The following is a 17,920-nucleotide window of genomic DNA, read 5'->3' as shown; positions in this document are numbered from 1 at the left end:
CAAAAAGCTTCACGCACTGTGATCACGATGTTGAATACACACAACTAAATTACTGCCTGCACCTCTTTGTCTCCCACAGGTGCTTATACAGTCACTGTTCACACACACGGGGACAATTCAGACATTTAAATTACAGAGAATTACTTTGAGATTTCAGACATGTGCGGTGCACATCATGCATCTTTGTGTCACGCATCAAATCTTTGTCTCATTTCCTCTTCCAATTCAGTTTTCCCCCTGTGCATTTGTTATTTCTGTACTGCTTACTTTTGATAAGTGCACTCCAATACACCGCCTTTTAGTTATAAAACACAGTTTTAACTATTAGATGTCACATATTATCCTCCTTTTTAACAAGTCTAAATAAGTCTCAGAGCTCCTCAAAACATGTGTGTGAAGTTTCTTGTTCTAAATCCACTCTGATCCTGTATTTGATCATGCCTATAAACTCCTCTATTTCAGCCCTGCTCAGAACAGGCTGTTTCTGTGTCTGTACCTTTAAATGTAAATGAGCTGTGTCTGACCACGCCCCCTCTCTGGAAGAGCTTGGGTGTACTCGGGCTTTCTCGCTCCATGTTCTATTGTTTACGGTGAGAAGGCAGACTCAGAGGACAGAACAAACACCTAGCTGTGGGAGTGTCACCCACCTGTGGGAGGGGCTACTGCCCTTTGTGATGTCATGAAGGGAAAATTTCCAAACGGCCTGTTTGTTCTGAAAAGTGGAGCAGGCAAAAGACGGAGAGGATGGACTTTTAGCATAATTATTGTGGGGTTTGTCAGACTCTCTGACACTTCATATTAGTGTCAGAGAAACATGGACAAGTTGATTTGCATAATATGTGACCTTTAAAATCGCAAAAACTTAAAACCAGCAAAACACAACCGATTGCTTTATCAATCAAATGTCATTATTTGCATAGTGCCAATTCATAACAAGTGTTATCTCAACACACAAGAAGCAGGTAGAAGACCTTACTCATTGTTTACAAAGACCCAGCGTTAATCCATCATGAGCACAGCACTAAAGTTACAGTGGCAAGAAAAAACTTCCTTTTAAGAGGCAGAAATCTTGGGGCAGAACAAACTAACAAATAAAAGGATGTCATGAAGTGCTGTCACTTCTGCACAAAACTCCTGAAAACGCCCTGAAGTTTTTAGGGTGAGCTGCATGTGTGAATGCACGAAGCCTCATTCTTCACTCTGACTTTACCCAGACTTCTTCCTGTGAGGCCTCCTATAGTAAAGTTTCTGTGTGAAGCTAGGGTGAAGCAAAAAACTTAACACTAATGAGTGGGAGTGGGTGGTGAGGTTTATATCCTGAGATCAGTGCAAGACCATAGACCGTATATGCCTGAACTGGGTGATCTCAAACTCCTTCATCTGATTTTCCTCTCCTTTTTTTTTTTATTCTTGGATTGTGTCAAACTGCATGTAGCATTGATACACAGGCCAGCATTTTAACAATAGTTATAGCATCTGCCACTTCCCCATCGTTCATCTTTACTTAATGCCCCCTCAGTCCAACAGGAATAGTCTGTAAGGTGCATGTGTGAACAACCAACTCAAAAACATTTTGGGTAGTCCGTCTGAAATGTTCAAGAAATGTTCAGGAGTACATACAGAATGTGAAAATTGTTTAAAAGGTGTTTTTTTGTCATTTTGTAAACCTTTATTGAGACGTGTGGGGGAGAGAAAGTGGGGACTGGGGAGTGACATGAAGGAAAGGAGTTGCAGGGTGGACACAAAACCAGGTCGCCCACTTCGAAGACATCACCCTCCGAACATGGGGCACACGAACTAACCGCTAGGCCCACTGCACCCCTTACAGTGTATATCCTACATCTGGAAAACGAGCTCAGAACTCAAAATAAGAACATTATGCAGAAAACTAGAATGCATGTTAGTATAATAAATCAGGTGTTAGAACACAGGGACTCTTCACACTCATGTCTGAACCTTGCAAAATGTTATCCAATGAAATCATTCAACCATTCTTAATTTACCTTTACATATTACAGTAGCACATGTTTACTTTAAAATCAACAAATAAATATGCAGTTTCTCTACAAGTACCCCCCTGGTTTGAGGGATGTCATGTCATTTTAATAGAAATAGGAACTGTGTGTCTTATCTACACAGTCATTGGTTATTGACTACACTGGTCTGATCTGCACCACAGGATCAATTCAGGTCAACTCCTTCTCTACATGTTCTCCTCCTGTGATTCACAGCTTCATTTTCTTAGTATAAATTTGAATTTGAATGTATTTATTTTAATGGGGACAATGCAATTTAACATAATTTCAATAAAAAGCATATAACTGATGTGCTGCATAAAGAGTATATAGCTATTGCTAATTTCCAACTCGTGTCCCCAATTGGGCCTTTGTGTAAACAAACAGATTAAAATGTACAACATTCAGTTACATAAAACCCCATAACACCATATGAGGATACGTTAAAATACATGTACAATAATACAAATGCTGTAAACTAGTTTAAAATAAAGTTTTAAGATACTAATTAAAAGTGGGTACAGCTCTGGCTTGCTTTGAGCATTTCACCTGTTTTGTAAAAGATTAATTTTATATTAGGTGGTAATGTGTTCCAGAGTTTACAGTTTTAAAAAAGTATTTTGTGAGAGAGTTTGATGTTTCTATCACCCAGCAGCAAAGATTTGTGCAGCAATTTTATTTTTTCAATTGTTCCAAGGTGTTAAAAACAATACAAGTGCTAAAAAAATACAAAGGTGACTAAACTGTGAAGTGTTGGAGGATAGAAATAGAAATCATCAAGACAGTCATGGGAGGAGTTAAACAAACAAGTTGAGCTAGGTGAAGGAAATAAAAGAAGAAAGATGAATTTATAATTCATATTTCAGAATATCTTCATACATGACTTTGTGTGTCGCTGTTTTGTCAGAAAATAAGTAAATTCACGAATACTCAGACATTACAGACGTGTCATTGGTTAATTTCTCTGAGCATTTTAGCCTCATGATTCTATTAAAATTGCAAAATCATCAGCAGGCATCAGGTTGCGTTAACAGGGAGTCACAGATAAAGGCCTCAGACTTACCCTGAGGTGACGAGATTTCATCAAGACTAAATCCATATAAATGTTTATGTGTGTGTTTGAGTGTGTGTGTGTGTGTGTGTGTGAGTGTGTGTTTAAAAACAGGAGGGTAGGCACATTTGTTGGCTCGAGATATAAATCACTGTGAAAAGCATCAAAGCAGAATCATAACAGTAAAAATGACAACAAATCTCCTGAACATCCGAAGTGAACACACACAGCCCGGCCGCTTCAGCTGACTCTGCTTTTCAAAGGAAGAAATATGACACACTTTCATTGTCCCCCTCTGTGGCCTGAAACCTGATCTGCGGCACACTGATGGAATCTGTATTTGTGTTAACCTAACGTCAGGACCCCCGAAGGCTGCAGAGCCGCTGGGAGGCTGCCCAGGTCAATGCCTGACTAATTTTTAAACGGATCAGCTGCACCGCACCAGATGTGGGCGGCCTCCTGCCACGAAAGTCTGTTCCCAATAAAAACCACATCCGGAGAAAGTTACTGTTTGACTGGTTTATGTGCACACACAAATACACGCTTAAACACACACACACACACACACACACACACACACACACACACACACACACACACACACACACACTAGTCCAAGATGAGTTTTGCTGAGCTGGAACAATCAGGATATATCTATGTCTGTGTACGCGTGTGTGTGTATTAAGTACTGTAAATGCTGAGTGTATGTGTGTGTGTGTTGGTATGTAGGGGAATGGGCATGCATGAATAACTGTGTGTGTGTGTGTGTGTGTGTGTGTGTGTGTGTGTGTGTGTGTGTGTGTGTGTGTGTGTGGGTGTGTGTCTGTCTGTGTGTATCATCCCTATGTCTTGGGATAAGTGTGTATTTCCATGTAACGGTACACATGTGTCTGATTAAAGAACACATTAGGTCATCTTTCATTCCATCCGGCCTGTCGTGTGTGTGTTTGTGTGTGTGTGTGTGTCTGTGTGTGTGTGTGTGTGTGTGCGCGCGTGTGTTTGTGGGGGTGTGTGTGTGTGTGTGTGTTGCTGAGCAATTTCAACATTTGAAGCGACCTCTCACAGGATGATGAACACCATTCTTCGCCCTTCATTTAACTCTCTCTCTTGCTCTTTTCTCTGCCCCCCCACACACACACATATACACACACACACACACACACACACACACACACACACACATACACACATACACACTTCTCCTCAGTATCCATTTCCTCTCATTTTCCTACACGGTGTGTTTTTGCAGCCGTTTGTGTTTGCACATATTTGTGCACACAGGCTGCCGTGTTGTCTGTGTGTCTGCGGCTTCATGTGGATTGATGTGTTGAAGAAGTCGCTCTGCAGCGGTTGCAGTTGTGTGCCAGTCTTCGGTTGGTCGCCGGGCAGATGGTGAACTGCAGATGAACCCGTCTTTCCGCTCATTTGTTCAGCTGCCTCTAATTTCCCCTCCTCTTTTACATTAGAACGACTCGGGCCTTGTAGTGCAGTTCTTCAGTTCGACCACTAGAGGGCTCAGCAGACCAGGTTTTTGTGCAGAGCTGAGTCCTCCTCACAGAGGAGTCGGATGTTGCACTGCAGAGAAACACAGAACGTCATCGACTGTGCTCTGGGAATTCAAGGGTTATAGCAACCTGGTGTTAATTAAATATAACTACTTTTAGGCCAATAACATGAAATAAACTTTGTCTTTTAATATTTCCCTTTTTACTCGTGTGTAGAAGGCTTTAAGCAGCATTTCAACCTTCTTTGCACAAAAAATAGCTGTCATTTTAATAAATCTTTTTATATGGAAATTAATATGGTTATTCAATTTTTGTAATCTTGAATAGCATTTGTATTTGGTACCTTGTTAGTTTTTTGGGGGCTTAAAGTAATCAGTACTTGAATTCATGGCTCAGCAGCTTTACTGCAAAAAACTCAAATCTGTATCTCACTGATTTCTAGTCCGAAATACCTTATTGGACTTATTCTATGCCAAAGGTCACTGACAAGTCTAAAAAACATCTCATTACAAAAATAAAAAGCAAGAAATTAGACCTGAATTGTTTATAATATATTTAAAAAAAACGTCTGCCAATGAGGCAAGCGAAACGTACTTGTTGCAATGTTTCTACCTGAATTAGTTAGAACATCTCAACAAGTACATTTTGCCTTTCTTTTTACATCTTGAATTAAGACTTTTCTCTGGACTTTCCAGGTGAATGTGGCTATATAATAATAATATGTGTAATGAGAAACATTGCCAAGAACTTGGAACACAATGCCGGATCAGAGCTCTCGCACATTTTGGGTTCAGTATTTGTATGTTTTCTATATCTAACACCTCTGTCTACAGGTTTGCTCTAACAGTATTTGGTTGTACTTGTACAGATATCTTTTCTTATCTTAGAGCTAATTTTTTTGACCAGAAATTAGACAAATACACTTGATTGAATTTGAGTTTTTTCAGTGTTGATTGTGAACTCCTAAAGCTGGTATCAGTGTTTTTTGCTCTAAGGTTATTCACCATAAAGGTGCATGTCTTACCTTTTGTTGCACGTCCTGGTCCATTTGCTCCTCGTCGCTGTCTGTGCGCTGTTTTCTCCAAACACACACTACATGAATGTTCCCTGAGTGGTGCATTAAACATATATACTCCACCAGATCTGTGTCCAAAGAGAGATCACACATCCAGCTCCAAATCGCCCTGTACGATCTTTTACTGTTTTCTGGAGGAGGAACAGTGAAGAACAGGGACGTCTGATGAACTTCATTTCTGTTAAACACTCGTTTAGATGTGAGCGCCGCTCTGTCTGTTATGTTTTTTAAGTTTTCTTTTTGATTTAAATGTTATCCTAAAATGATGTTCTGACTAATTGTGAAACTGTAGTTGTTAGAATATTTGATTTGGCACCACTCCTGTAGTTTATTTCACTTCCTTTTCTTCTTTTGTTTTTGTGTTATTTCATCTGTCACCAGAGGAGAATCAAGCCAGGGGCAAACTCAAAAAAAACTAAAAAAGTATTAGCATTAGTTTCAAAATAAAATCACGTTTAAATCAGTTTAGTATAGAAGCTCAAAAACAGATTTGGCTTTATATATGTTTATTTGTCTTTTCCACTGCCCCATGTGTTCAGGCAAACATGTAACTTTTAAATGCTGTGCACATGACAGACTTCAAACCACTTAAAGTCCATAGTTATATTTAAATGTATTTATTCCATAATGACAGAAACCATGCCCTGGTGAATGTATTGAAAGAGCATCCAGAACAAAAAGATGCACAAAAAATGATTGGCATATATTTCCACACATAAGTCAAAGAAACATTTCTGCCTTTGCATGAAAAAGTCAAGAACGAAGTTTTTGTGTTCTATTTTATTAAATACATTATAATTGTAGTACTACACAGATTAATGTGCAAAACTTGGAGGAAGTAGTCCCAGATTATCTCTGATTTCAGCATCCTAAATGATCCGATTGGCTCTGTATTTATCGCTAAGATGTCCTGTGATTTGATTTATTTTGAGTTTGGACTCTTGGTCAAGTCGGTGAATGTATGACAAATAAATAGTGATTATTAATAAACAACAATTTAGACCTGATTCTAAAAAGTTATCAACAGAATGAGCTAAGTTTTTTTCAGCCCTGATTTGAAGAAATACATATAGTAACAAATGCTAATGAGACAGCTTGTCCCCTCATTCTCATGCATCCCTCTATGTCCTGCCAAGCATCTGTGCTCGTGTGTGTGTGTGTGTGTGTGTGTGTGTGTGGGTGTGTGTGTGTGGGTGTGGCAGCGTCTGCATGTGTGTCAGCGTGTGCGCGGCAAAAAAATGTGTTCCTTCTCTTTTTTTTTGTGTTAACGCAGGCCCGCTGTGCTCCGGCCTCCCTCTTCCTCTCTCTCTCTCCTCAGCTCTTATGAATCGATGATCATGTGGTGTAAGGGAGATAGATGGCCCCCAGCTCCATCTTGTCTCCTCTAATTGTAAAATATTAGTTACATTAGACTCTGGCCCATGATTAATGGAACTTATTTGGAAGGTGGACTCTTGCTCACACACACGTACTTTCCTCTTTCTTTTACTCTCTCTCTCTCTCTCTCTCTCGGATACTATAGGGGCCTCCAAAGCTTCTTCCTGAAAGAATTGAGTGATTTCACCTAAAGCGGACAAATAGGCTTTCCCCTGGTAAGGGAGAAAGAAACGAGAAAAAAAACACATAGAGGAGACGAGAGAGGTGGGGGGAATGGAGGGGGAAGAGAAAGATAAGAAAGAGGGGGGGGGAGCTTATGAAAGGGGGTAAATAACATCTCTACGGGGAGAGGTTTTAAAAAAAGTTGTGGTGTTGGTTGGATCTGAAGGGATTTAAGCTGCTTGGTAGATAATTCTGAGTCTGATGATCCTGTATGCAGGATTCATGTGTTCAAAATTCAAAACATGATCAAGTCCTGATCGTGTTTACAAGCTGATCCCTGTGAAGACGACGACGCTGATGTTACCTGCTTAGCTTACTGCATCCAAAGAGAGAGGAGTTTATAAGTTCAAAAAAAGACTTTATTGAAGTGTGTGCACTGAGACACATTTTCACTGAGGACTTTTTGTTTTTTTTCCTATCATCATCTGTTGTTCAATTGTCTGCTGGTGTGAGAATCAGGAACGTACAGACACACAGGCGTTATATTTCCTCTCCTCCTGTTTTGCACAAATTGGATGCAAGTCCTTGAGGTGCACCTGGCCGGGGCATCTTGACACACACACACACGCGCACACACACACACACACACACACACACACACACACACACACACACACATTTAGTCTATGTGTTGATAACACTCGCTGTTCTTCAGCTGCAGTGTGTCTCATTTACACCTGCTGCCAGCGAACACAACTGATACATGATCAGCATGAGTGGAGGCTGCAGAGCTGCTTGAGGTGCACCGTGTTGGAATGTAAAGTCAAGGTATAAAAGTATTTTAAATATCATTATCATCATGTATGTATCATGTTAACATATTTAGTAAAAACAATTATTGTGGATATTACATAAAGGCACATTTTAAACAAAAATAAACTTTTTTTTTTTCCTTTAATTAACAAGCACCTCACTGTGCTGTTAATGACTGCAGTTGTACCCACTAAATGAATTACTAAAGAAGTGTTAAACTATTTAGATATTTGAATGAAGTTTGAAGAACAATCGTAACACAATACATAACTTTTACTTCTAGGTAAACAAACGTTTCATTCATAGCTTCATAAAAGTGAATAATTTAAAATGTGTCTCTATTCAGCGCGCCCCTCTCACTGTTATTTGTCATAATTTTATGTATAGTGTTTTGCCTGTTCAGGGATTTTACATGTTTTGTAGTTTCCTGCAGACCAGTTTATCATTCTTTATGAGTAGACGGTGAAATTTGAGGGCCATCTTGAGTAAATCTAAAGGTATTATGTGAAACTTTCATTGTGGATGTCCAGGAGATGTTACATGTTAGCACAGGTCTCTCAAACTAAAACAAAGATTACCTCAACTATCCCTCAGCACATTGCATCCCCTCCTCCCTCCATGCTCCAACTGAGTGCAGCCAGTTAGAGGACTGATGTTCCAATGTGCATTACAAAGATGATTTGGTTCTTTGAAGTATTTCAGACCAAACAAAGTATTTTCTTCAGTTAGGAAAGTGCGCTGGTTCTCCTTGAATTAAACGACTAAACTCCAAAATGATGCCTCTGTAAACAGAGTCCCTGAGTGGGCGGGGCCATCTCTCTTTCCCCATGAAGTGGCACCAGTTGATGGGAGAGGGAGAGTGAGATGTTAACTTAAAAACAAAACACGTATGACACATGTTTGAGTCTCTAAACTGAACTTTAACGAGCATAAGGAAGTTGCCTCCCATCACTGTGAACACAGAGCTCAGAACAACAAACAGAGAGGGAGTTTAGCTTCACTTTCTCTTTAGAAAGTCTTTACTCAACAATACATTTAGGTAAGATATTATATCTGCTATATTAATGTTTAAAATGTTGCATATTATACCTTTAAAGGAAACTAATAAATCACATGTAGTGGAAGCTTCCTGTTGGAAACAGTGGATAAAAAGCGAAGCATGACTGAAACTTAACAACCAAATACAAGGGGGAAAAAATTGTATCCTCCATTTTCAAAGTCCTTAAACATATTGCATGTCCCAGTGTTGTCATCTTCTTTTTGCTAAGTGATCCATATTTAGTGTGTATGCAAAGTCAGGGTTTTCCATTGCTGTGTTTGATTTTTGTAAAGTCAGATAAGTAAGTTGAGAATCTCCACAATAATGAATAATAGTGGTAATGGATTGAGTTCAATTGTGTAGAAACATCAGCCGGTTCTCGTAGTTGCTCCCTGATCTCTGAACTTTAACCTGACCTTGACACTGTTGCTTTGACCTCTTGACCTCGTGACCGGGGGAGCGATCCTGGGAAACACAGAAAGGGCCATTGAAAGAGACTCAATGGAAATTGTATTAATTCTTGCGGATACAAAAAATAATATCTGTAATAAGCCAATCTCTCCCTTCAGTGCAGCTCTGTCTAGTAAAACTTGGAGTGTGTCAGTCTGCCTGCCCGTCTGTTGCTCTGTGTTTCCTGACTGTTTCCATAACTTTGAGCTGTTATCGCTGTGTGTCGAGGTCAAAGGAAGTTCATGATGATTAATGCAGCAGAGCAGCCGATGCTCTTTGTGTCAGAATGTGAGTGAGAAGCAGGTGGCCTGCATATCTATCAACCCCCACTGCCCTTTTTTTATTTTTTCTTACTTTATTGCTGAGAGACATGGATGACAGACCTACACACACACACACACACACACACACACACACACACACAAACACACACACTTGGGCATCCATTATCTGTGTACAGTGACAGGTCAGCAGCAGATTGTGCCTCTCTCAGTTCAGCAGGGACTCTAACACACACACACACACACACACACACACACACACACACACACACACACACACACACACACACACACACACGCACTCACAGATGTTGTGAACCCATTTACAATAACTTAAAATGAATGAATGAATGTGTGTTTTTGGTTTAACTGATAATACGACTAAATTAAATCCTGAAGTATTCCTCAATTTGGACTACAGGAATAATGCAACAAATACATAAAAAACTTTTATTAGATATGTTATAACTGTTTAAACAGTCACTTGCTTCTTAATATAATTGTGTTACATGTTGCATGAGTTCACAACATTGGCAACCTCTGGTGTTCAAAAATGGATAATTGCAAAACAATGCAGTACCTCAAGTGTCCATTTGGGGCTGGCTGCATTGTCCCCAGAATAAGTCCCATTAACACCCATGTTAAAGTATAATGTCCATTTTCACAGCAGGATAAAAACTTGTTTACAGCTGGTTCAAAAAATGTTTTCCGTCTGAATAGCTCATTGGTTTTATTAGTTCACACTGTACCGGCGGTGAATGTTTTTATAACTTATCCAGTTTGATTATATTAAGAGATGTAGCTGTTTGCATGGAGGCTAAAGAGGCCTGGGCTCCAACTCTTAGTTTGTTATAGGCTGACTGAAAGTTAGTTGAGACAGCATTTCCAATATGGCAACTGCCATCGTTGAGCGTCTAAAGTCTGGTTTTTAAAGGTCCCATATTATGCTTTTTCTGGTTTTATCTGCTCTTTAGTTTGTTTTCCAAGTGTCCTGTGCATGTTTAGGCACATCTATGTGCAAAAATTCAAAGTCTGCGGAAACGCGGCTTCTCCTACCTCCTCCTGTTAGCTTCAGCATTAGCTGCATGTAACGCTCGGTTCAAGCCCCCCTCGAAAAAAAATTGCCAGTGTGACGTCTTGTCACTGATCTAAGCCCATTGGTTCCCCAGCAGCTCATGCTGCACTCCCACTAACTTCTGTAGTACGCCCACGATATGCCGTAGCCTGCAGTAGCACAGTAGTGCTAATGTTTATGCTCCCCTCGGAGCCAAAGTGGCTGCATTCCCAATATGGTAAAAGGGGCGGGACATTTCCGAGAACCGTGCTGAGCGACTGATCAATTACGGCAGAGCCGACAGGCCGACCAATCAGATCAGACTTGGCACACGCGGGGACTCTGAACGTGGGCACTTCAGAGCCTTAGAGAGAGAGTCAGAAGCGAGTCGGTGCATGGAGCGGCAGAACATGAAAACAGACACTTTTTTATAACTTTAGCTGAACATACTTTAGTAGGTACATAGATTAAATATATGAACCCCAAAAAGGGCAGAATATGACCTCTTTAACAATGGTAACCTAATTAACCTTAATTATTTCTATCAGAAAATATTTTTTAAGATGTCAAATATTAAACAGCAAACAGATTGAGCTGTATGACCACCATACACCTGAGCATACCTTACCTTCAGCAGAACTTTTACATTTTAACAGTGACAAACAAATTTCTCTAAACTTGGTGAACGTAAGGCATCAGTGAGTGTATGATTGGGCTAAATAAAGGTGTGAGTTAACCTGGTGTGTTTGTGAGTTTCAGACTTCAGTGAGTCAGAGTGTGAGTTAGCAAACAGACGAGTGTAGGAGTGTATGAGGCAAACTTTAAACACCATAATTAAAAAAAAGGATGGCAGCAGACTCCAGGAACAAGGCATGAAAAGTAGAAATAGAACGAGATGAAGACGGAAAGGAAGCAGCTGCTATTTCTGGTTCTTATTAACAGGTCCTACTGGTAGAGCAATTAATAATCTAGTTCAGTATTTAACTTGGGACCTGGTCCCTGGTGGGGGACATTTTAGCAAGCTTTGATGCTGAAAGAGCTCCTTCCCCTCCACCCCTCCCTCTCTGCAGCTCCTCTCCTCTCCTTAAGTGCCTCCCTTGGTGTTATTTGTGTGTTGGTTTTCTCTAGTTAAGCTAGGAAACAGACCAAATCACTATTCCCCAAACTTCAGGCCAATTTTCTATCAACACGCCGGCTCGTTGGGGGAAACGCTCATAATTCATCAGAGGGAATCCAGAGACGGATAAAACTCCCTTCAGGCTGTTTGAAGTAATGTTAATGTATTTATTTTTGGAGGGGGGCTGTGGATGAGGGAGGAGGGATAAATATATATTTTTAGTGTGTTACAAACAAATCACTGGTCACAAACCCCTAAATCAATCACACATTTATGAAGGGTTTAACGTACCACACACGCATGCTACTCTCTCTCATACTCAAACATCAGCTTTTGTCTTCTTTGAAAAATTCAGACATCAGACTGCAAAGTTTTGCAGGAGTATATTTTTGCTCCAAACTTACATGTCAAGCAACACTTCAAACATTCACACTGCATGCAAAAGTGACTCAGATCAGATTTTTTTGGGCCACTTGTTCCTAAATCGGATACAGATTGGATCTTTTGCAATGCGACTTCAGTCTGGACAGCCAGGTTGGAATTCATGCAAAACAAACCATGTCCTTCTTCTACTGCACGTCGATTACAATATGAAACCGTTATATAGCATGTGGGCTAATTGTGCAGTAAAGTCAAATTTAAATTTGGAAGAAATAAGGTAGGTCTCTCGGAGCTCAAATGTGAATACCAACAAAAATCCAAACACAGGTAAATTTAAATAATAATTATTGTATTTCACATAAAAAAAATACTTCCAATATAACTAAACAATAAGTTCAACAACCAACATAAATATCCTCTTAATCAAAAACGCGGTTTGAGTCCATCAAAAACCAAAAAAAAAAAAAAGTCAATGTCCTTCTTTTTATCCTTGTTCGAATGTCTTTATAGATCCTACCACTTTGTAGGCAGGGTAGATCTCGTAGGTGTTAGATCCTACCACTTTGTAGGCAGGGTAGATCTCGTAGGTGTTAGATCCTACCACTTTGTAGGCAGGGTAGGTCTCGTAGGTGTTAGATCCTACCACTTTGTAGGCAGGGTAGATCTTGTAGGTGTTAGCTCGCCATCTTCACGCTGTAAGGTGCATACACAAAAACCTGACCGCTGTGTAAATCATAAACTCGTCCCGTCTTGGGCAAACCAAACAATTCTGCAGCATGCGATGAGGTGAGGGGAAGTGACCTCATGAACCGGATATTTATGATGGGTGGGAGGAGTTCTGATAGGTTGAGGATTTTACCGGAGTTCAAGTGAGATTATGGAATGTTTTAGAAAAATAAAATAGGGAAATAAATAAAATAAAAAATAAAATGAAAACCAAATATTCATAAGTTATGGAGGTTCACTGAGGTCACTCCCCTCTCAAAAGAAAAAAAAATAGAGGGCTAATATTTAAGTAACCTGATGCAGTCACACTGGCCACCATGACATATTGTTTTAATACAGAACAATTTTTACATTTTCATGGATGAAAGTGCTACTAAATGTGTACCTTTTTTAAATAAAAGAATCATTGTGCTTTAAAAAAATAAAGGGCTAATATTTAAGTAACCTGTTTAATTAACCTGGGTTACAGTTAACCACGCTTACTTTAGTGGTTGCATCTTTACTTTAGTAGACACCATACTGCGTGTTAACGTTACAGCTCTGTGCAGTTTGTACATATTCTACACTTTACTTTTGGTACAAATACAATTCACGCTAGCCCTCCAGCTTATGGTGATTCCCAAAGGCAGACAACAATAACCCTTCTACTATGCTACACATTTATGCAGCTAGACTTCCGGGGTCCAAGCCCGGCACTGGAAAGTATGGAGAACGCACAGAATGCTCAGGCCGATTTGGGTCAGATTGATGTGTATACATGCATGACCCCCAACTGTATCATCTACTGTCGGTGTGTTAGTCTGATTTCAACGAATTCAACAAACGTGTTTTCATGCATTTTAAATTCCAGTTTCAGTCAGACTTACAAAATCAATCAACTTTCTTTAACCATCTCACTGAATGGAACCAAAATCACAGCCATCATACTCACTTTGCAATCGTCAAAATGTTTATAGTGATGGTTGGATGCCAAACATCCAAAGCGTAAAGACGGTATGTTCACAAATCTTATTAGAGATTAAATAAAAAAGGTGCATTTCATTATCTTAAGGTCTCTGCTCAGAGGCATCAGAGTCAGTCTTTATCTCTGGTGTGGTAGCAGTCCAGATGGTTGCCTATCAGTTTAACTATATTTGCCAAAATCTAAAGAAATGCAGCTATAGGCTGGTATCTTATGAAAAGTTGCATTTGGTATTGACAAGGGGAAGTTACAGACTCGGTACAATGGACGAAGAAGTTTATGTTTCTTCTTCTTATTTTAAGTTTGGTATGCAAATTACAAATTGATTCATTATTTAGTGTACCTATTGTGATCTGTTTCTGGAAACAATTTTCCTATTTTGACATTTAAATTCAGTGTGATTCTTGACTTTACTGACAAAAGATATTTTACTCCCACAAACGATAAGAGTATAATTTCATCTGTGATACCTTTCTGAACTAGTGTTCGCATTACTTGTGAGTGTGTGTGTGTGTGTGTGTTTGTAGGTGTGTGTGTGCGGATGTTTCTGCAGTTTGCTGAGTTATCTGGGAGCCACAGCATGCATGCAGGTTATTGGACAGATGGTTTAGCACATTTAATTGCTCACACCTTCTGTGTGTCTCTGCTTACAAACTGTCTGTCTGTCTGTCTGTCTGTCTGTCTCTTTATGTCCTTCACACTAAAGCTTCTTCAAGAATTCACCCTTTGTTCTTTGTTCAATTTGTATCTCCTTTTCTTAATGATCGACAATAAAGCATTTCATTTTCTTCCACTATGAAACCAAATATCAAAGGACACATACATACAGTGCACGTATGAAATGGCAGCGTGCCTTTTTCTGAATGGAAACCAATTCATAGAAAACACAGTGGCACACACATTCACATACAGAAGCACTAAGGTGCACTCACACTAAGTTACCTGTACCGTGCTCAAGCCACTTCACCCTCAAAGTTCAGTTTCTTTTGAAAAATGTGAGTGCTCTGTTCCAAACTCAAGCACGGTACACTTCCTCGACCCTGGCACGGATGGAAGAGGAGGGCTTCAGCTGGGGTACAGTTGCTCATGCACGAGTAGAAGCATGGGCACGCAACGTGGACAAGTAGTATAGTAGGACAAGTAGGACAAGTAGGACAAAGTATAATCAGTCTCCTACTTCCATTATGTGTTATGGCTTTATCTGACCAAAATGACTCAAAATAAGACACAAAGTCAGTAAATGTGTAGCCATGGGGTCTGTATTCTCCAATGTGCAGAGGCAGAAAAGTTTTTTTTTTTGAAGTTATGTACAAGAAGTAACCGTGCTCAGGCCGGGTTAGTCTTGGAGCAGTGTGAGTGCAGGCCAGCGGGGGAATTGGAAGAGGGCGGCAATCCTGCTTCAGCATGGTACAGAGCAACGGAGCCTAGAGAGAGAGCACCCTAAGAGACCGGGATCTGCTTGCTGGCATCCATCCAAAATGCTGCCCTCCATTAATGCCATTTGATGCCAACTCACCATCTGTTGCTGTCTTTAGATAGCTTTTCTCACTAGGAGAAGGCGAGGCGAAACTTTTCCTTGAGGCGTGCTGTTCTTTTCACATATGGTCACAAAACTTTCAGTATAAACACAGTTTGGATAAGTTACAAGTGTCATGCACTGACTTCTCTGCTATCCCTCCTGTCAGACGTCACTGTCACTTTTTTATCAAAAAAGACGCCCACACAAAAATACAAACACTGTTATGATTAAAACTTTAGGAAAAAAAACCCCACTTTGCCCACAATTAACTCCAAAAACAAGTACACGATTAAATTAATTAATTGATAAAGAATAACAACAAATCATCATTTTATTAGATTTTGAAAGCTATGCATCTAAAATATATTGTCAGGCTTGTGATGAGGACACACTACTCTGTCACATAGTTTTGGATGAGGAAGCAAAGGAGTAAGCCTGTATATGTTTTTCTTTATTGGAAACAAAAGTGACCACATCTTGATGAATATGATCTCTGTAACGTCTCTATCTTGGTTAACAGATTGACTATACCAAGTAGCTACACCCTCATGAATAACCATCTCTTTAGTGTATTTTACCCTCAACGGGACTATTTATTAGAAAATAAAACATAATGCAGTTTTGGATGATATTCTATCCATATAATGTTAACACAAATTGATGACTGAAATTATCATCGGCCATGTGCTCATCCACCCCAAATGAAAAGTGAAACACTTAAAGTCTTAATATGTGATTCTTCACTCTTAAATATAATATAAATCAAGTTTATCCTCTGAAAATAACTCTGTGAGTCATGACTGTCTACAATGGGTGTAACACCCGAGTCCCACTGTCTGTGATGTTTTCACAGTTTTCAGAGTCCTATCTTCACTTTGTTTACATCGCCAGGACAGCCGGCTGACTCCTCCCCTCGTGTATAAAAGTTGTTTAATTGAGGGACTAGAGAAAAGAAGAATAACATACTGTACTCACTGCTTAACTGTGTTTCTAGATCACGCTCATTTCAGGTAAATTTACATGCAGTGTGAAGATACCAGTATAATAAAGATCGCTAGCATTAGCATGCTAACACAACAATGCACCGCGAGTTGTTTTGGTTTCATGCTGGTGCTCAAGGGCGACATCTGCTGGATCAAAAAAATCGCTTATTAAGCCTTTAAGCTGAATTTCTAGTCTGCTACAGTAGGCAGACGTGTTACACTGAAAAGGCATATAAGACGGTTTTCAAACTGCCATCTACAAACTAGTATCCTACTTTGGATAGTAGTATGTAATGTGACTGCCAGTTTGGTGGTTATTTTGCAGTATTCCAGGCTCAGCTGGTTGCTGGTCTTGGAAAGAGGAAGTAAACAACAGCCCACACGCCGCTACAGTTTAGCATACACTTACAGTCTGAAGAAAGCTGACAGGTGATTCATTTTGCATTACCATCATTATGGTGTTTTTTTTATTCGGTTTAGTTTGATTGTGATTATTACACCATGATGGCCATGGCTGTACATCATTTAAATCTCTGATCTGGCGCTTTGAATTGTGGGAAACAGTACTCGAGAAGGAGACTGGTCTGATGCATGCCATACATTTTTTTTCAAACCTGACATCTTGGTATTTTTGGCATACTGAGGATCTTGCATTTCATGGCATACTGCAAACTGCATTTTGACCATATTAGTGCATAGTACAAGTATAGTAGGCAATGTGCATACAGAGGCCATGACAGAGTGATAAATCTAGTTGGAAGAAAGTATATTACATGTCAGATGTCCTACCAGTGAAGTCTCCCCCTCCTGGCCATTAGAGAGAATGCCAGTTTGAGGTTCATTATATACATGCTTCACTTTTGACACCAGAAGCTTTGTTTCCTTGTCTACAGTCAGTGGTAGAGCTACGATAATTAAAGCAGGTTGGTGGATGATTCAGGAGTGAGGGGATGAACATGTGTGTCAGATGTTTGTGGCAGCGATGCGATACAGCCTCCCACACACATACACACACACACACACACACACACACACACACACACACACACACACACACACACACACACACACAGAGAGACAAACACCTCCACCCACTGAATCCTCTCGCCCTGCCCTCCTCTTCACTTCCGCTCCCCCCTTTTCCTCTGATCTCCATGCAGAGGACCTTAGGGGGTTAATTAACAGGCTTAGATAATGCTACACTAATGAAAACAAGACCATTATTTCTCCCTCTCTGTCTGTCTCTTTCTCTGTTTTCCACACTCTTTATTCCTTTATGTGTCTCCTTCCTGTCATTCGTTCATTTCTTCAAGACTTTTGGCAAGGAAACCAACCCAGTGACTAAGCTTTTAGTGAAGACAAAGAGGACACATTATTTTAGTAAGGTAGTACAAAATGTTTTGCAAAGATC

This window comes from Labrus bergylta, chromosome 3 (genome assembly GCF_963930695.1).
Source record: "Labrus bergylta chromosome 3, fLabBer1.1, whole genome shotgun sequence".
Lineage (NCBI taxonomy): Eukaryota > Metazoa > Chordata > Actinopteri > Labriformes > Labridae > Labrus > Labrus bergylta.
Note: the sequence above shows the minus strand (reverse complement) of the source record.